The sequence below is a fragment of the Salmo trutta genome, chromosome 27, assembly GCF_901001165.1.
Source record: "Salmo trutta chromosome 27, fSalTru1.1, whole genome shotgun sequence".
NCBI lineage: Eukaryota > Metazoa > Chordata > Actinopteri > Salmoniformes > Salmonidae > Salmo > Salmo trutta.
In genome coordinates this window covers 5,895,740-5,900,184 of record NC_042983.1, presented here as the reverse complement: position 1 = coordinate 5,900,184, position 4,445 = coordinate 5,895,740, and the positions used below count along the sequence as shown (strand labels likewise).

Below are 4,445 nucleotides of genomic sequence, written 5' to 3'. Positions count from 1 at the left end.
GAGGTTGGGGGAATAAGATGGGAGGTTGGGGGAATGGGATGGGATGGGATGGGAGGATGGGGGAATGAGATGGGAGGTTGGGGGAATGAGATGGGAGGTTGGGGGAATGGGATGGGATGGGAGGATGGGGGAATGAGATGGGAGGATGGGGGAATAAGATGGGAGGTTGGGGGAATAAGATGGGAGGTCGGGGGAATGGGATGGGATGGGAGGATGGGGAAATGAGATGGGAGGTTGGGGGGATGGGATGGGATGGGAGGATGGGGGAATGAGATGGGAGGTTGGGGGAATGGGATGGGATGGGAGGATGGGGGAATGAGATGGGAGGTTGGGGGTGGAGGCTCATTTATTTTTGTTTATATTCCTTTACATACTACATCTTCTCTTTGTAATATGATCAGAATGATCAATACTTTGTGTCTATGTACCTTTTTTAAATGTTTGTAATTTTCAAGTGGCAGCCCCCAGATGATTACAAACTGAATATCAAATTATATGAATTTGTATTTTGTGCCTGTGTACCCCCCCCCCCTCCTCCTGCCCACACATGAAACAAATCCACACAAAAAATACAAATGTGGTCACACAAAAAAAGACTACATGGTCATCATGGCCAGACAGTCAAAGGTAAAGTTAATAAGATCTGCCCTGTAGCAACAAACCAGAGGAGCAACTAATGTCATACTGGGCACAATTCAACTTCTATTCCACGTTGGTTCAAAGTAATTTTGGCATGTCCTCCACCTCTGTCTAAGGTGGCCTATTAGTGCACTTGTAAAGAGTCCATGTTCCCCCTGTTGTTTCTCTGCTAACCCAGGAAACCTAGACCCACTCCAATTTGCATACCGCTCAAGCAGATCCACAGATGATGCAATCTCTATTGCACTCCACACTGCCCTTTCCCACCTGGACAAAAGGAACAACTAAGTGAGAATGTTATTCATTGACTACAGCTCAGCATTCAACACCATAGTGCCCTCAAAGCTCATCACTAAGCTAAGGATCCTGGGACTAAACACCTCCCTCTGCAACTGGATCCTGGACTTCCTGACGGGCCGCCCCCAGGTGGTAAGGGTAGGTAACAACACATCTGCCAAGCTGATCCTCAACACTGGAGCCCCTCAGGGGTGTGTGCTCAGTCCCCTCCTGTACTCCCTGTTCACCCACGACTGCATGACCAGGCACGACTCCAACACCATTAAGTTTGCAGATGACGACGAGACAGCCTATAGGGAGGAGGTCTGAGACCTGGCTGGGTGGTGCCAGAATAACAACCTCTACCTCAACGTAATCAAGACAAAGGAGATGATTGTGGACTACAGGAAAAGGAGGACCGAGCACGCCCCCACTCTCATCGACCGGGCTGTAATGGAGCAGGTTGAGAGCTTCAATTTCCTTGGTGTCCACATCACCAACAAACTAGAATGGTCCAAACACACCAAGACAGTCGTGAAGAGGGCACGACAAAGCCTATTCCCCCTCAGGAAACTAAAAAGATTTGGCATGGGTCCTCAGGTCATCAAAAGGTTCTACAGCTGCAACACTGAGAGCATCCTGACTGGTTGCATCACTGCCTGGTACAGAAACTGCTCAGCCTCCGACTGCAAGTCACTACAGAGGGTAGTGCGTACGGCCCAGTACATCACTGGGGCTAAGCTGCTTGCCATCCAGGACCTCTACACCAGGCGGTGTCAGAGGAAGGCCCTAAAAATTGTCAAAGACTCCAGCCACCCCAGTCATAGACTGTTCTCTCTGCTACTGCTTGGCAAGCGGTACCGGTGTGCCAAGTCTAGGACCAAGAGGCTTCTCAACAGCTTTTACCCCCAAGCCATAAGACTCCTGAACAGCTAATCAAATGACTACCCGCACTATGCACTGTGTACCGCCACCCCCCGCCAACCCCTCTTTTATGCTGCTGCTACTCTCTGTTTATCATCTATGCATAATCACTTTAACTAATCCTACATGTACATATTATCTCAAATAGCTTGACTAACCGGTGCACCCCCACATTGACTCTGTACCGGTACCAACTGTATATAGCCTCGCTACTGTTTTTTAAAATGTATTTTTCTTATCTGTTGTTTACCTAATACCTATGTTTTACTTAAAAACTGCACTGTTGGTTAAGGGCTTGTACTGTAAGTAAGCATTTCACTTTAAGGTCTACACCTGTTGTATTCGGCGCACGTGACAAAATAAACTTTGATTTGATTTGGAACAGTCAGCAGGATTCTAACCTGTCTCTCTGTATCCCAGCCCTCTAATCCAGACTAGACTACAGGGGCAGAGTAAAACACAGGCTTTAGAGTAAAACACAGGCTTTTAGTTGATGAATTGACTTTTAAAGCATTTCAAATACTAATGCCGGGATGTAGCTGCAGAGGGAAATGGAGGACGTGTGTGATTGAAGTGTGTGCTTATTGGGCTCTTAGGGAGTAAATACCTAACAATCTGTTTTACTCAAGCTCTGCAGAAAGCTGTCTGAATCTGATGACAATTCACACATGTAATAGGTCTTCAGAGTCAAACTGTGAGCACACTCAGCACCTGAAAGTGCACATCAAAGGTTTGGGCTTTCTTAGTAGAGTATGGAAACTCCCTTCATAATTACAGATAGGCTATAATGAAAGTAGTGACTCAGTGTCAACTTGTTGAAGAAGGATCTCGGTCCCATGTTCAGTGCTTTCGCATGTTCACCTTGCATGCGTTTAGCTCATCTGCGGCACTGTGTACAATAGAAGTGGTGCAGAGTTTCTGTTGTCCATCTTAACCTGAAACTGTGATTTATTTTTGTCTAGTCATCACAACTCTGTTAAGCCTCTCGCACACAATAGAGGCCATATGGACTCTATTGTATGAACTACGGGCTCTGCAGTTTCCTCTCTCTCTGGTTTCCTGGAGAGAAAAAAACAAACCTGTCTCATTACGAGAGTTGTACTCAGTGGAGAGTGAAATCTTATTGCAACACGAGTCATTCTGAAAAAGCCTGCTATAAAAGGGCCTTGTGTGCAAATCCAAGCCGATCAGCTGTTTCCTAATATAGCTGAAGCTTATTCTGAGACCTCAGCACTCTCCTATACTAGAGAGAAAGAAAGAGAGAGAGAGAGAGCTGGAGAGAGAACTGAACATAGTGGGGAGAGAGAGAGAGACAGACGGAGAGAGAGGGTGACAGATTGCATCTGTGTGAGGGAGAAGGGGTGAGGGTTTAGTCAAGGTCTTCTGTCCTGTGGGGAACTGTGTGTACTGTACTGTATGTGGAAACTTAGCCTGCTCTTACCTAATAAAGGGCCATTAAACTTTAACCTACTTCCTAGCTCTCTGTAACTCTGGATATGTTGCATGTGCCTATCATTCCATTTATTAATTTTCACTCATGTGATATGATTTACTTAGAAGTGCTTTAATACTTATTTGTGCTGTGTTTTGGTTTACTTATTATTTACTTATTTGAGTGACTTCCGTTCTTTGGAGTGCTCATCTCTTCGTGTGAATACGGGAATGAGTGTGTTAATTAGGGACCTGAGCCATGCCCCCCACACCTGAGGAGTAATGGGCTTAACAAGCTCCCCCTGCACAAATGCAGCTCTCAGATCATGTTTAGCACATTCAAGCAAGCAATGGGAGAGGACAGGTACCATAGGCTGTGTGCAGCCACACTACCACAACCGATGCGTCTAGGGAGAGGGGACCAGATGAGTGTGACCCCGCTCGGGAAGAGCCGAGCGGAACAACCCTGCTAGGGATGAAGAGCCAAACAGCATGTGAGTGCGTACCAATGGTTTCCAGTATGATGACGTTATTGATTACGCTTTTTCCACCCTCTCCAGGCGTGGCCTGCTACGACGAGACGGCAGAGGCTGCGACTACCGCATCGGAACCCCATGATGCCAACGCCGAGGCGCCGAACGTTCCATGCTAAAAAACTATGGAATCTACAATGTATGTGGTGTGAGTGGGCCCGTGCCTGTCCTTGTTTTGTGTTCTGTTGCTTTCATCCTGTAACCCCTTTTTTTATACAAAGAAAGATACCAACTGTATATAATGACTGTCTGCCTGTGTCTGTGATATTGGGCTTGAAATAACTGTCATTTTGACACATGCATGACTGCGTCTATGCAGAGTATGACCAGGAAGAGATTGCAAAAGAGAGGGCAGACAGGGTCATCTCACCAGTCTTATGTTCAACACCTAAAGGCTCCTATACTCATTAGTGCACAGCGTTGCAAAACGTTTTGCAACGGATCTTATTTGACAGCCTCAGCTAGTCTGTTTACTTCCGTCTGGTGCCTAGTGAATACGACCCAGCTACAGGCAAGCTTTGATTGACATGGCCTACAGAACCTCATACCATCGACTCAAAGGTAGAGAACTGTAAATGGCTCTGGGTTGTGTTGCTGTTCATCATGCGATTGATCACGTTGCAACATCATTGCAATGTACTC

The 4,445-nt window shown here is 46.5% G+C and overlaps 1 long non-coding RNA gene across 1 annotated transcript; it reads left to right on the top strand.

The window, feature by feature from the left end:
• Window positions 1–3,634: 3,634 nt before the first annotated feature.
• On the top strand, window positions 3,635–4,045 carry LOC115165163 (uncharacterized). Its single transcript, XR_003870085.1, has 2 exons — window positions 3,635–3,764; window positions 3,831–4,045. It is a non-coding gene; the product is annotated as an uncharacterized LOC115165163 (long non-coding RNA).
• Window positions 4,046–4,445: the final 400 nt, after the last annotated feature.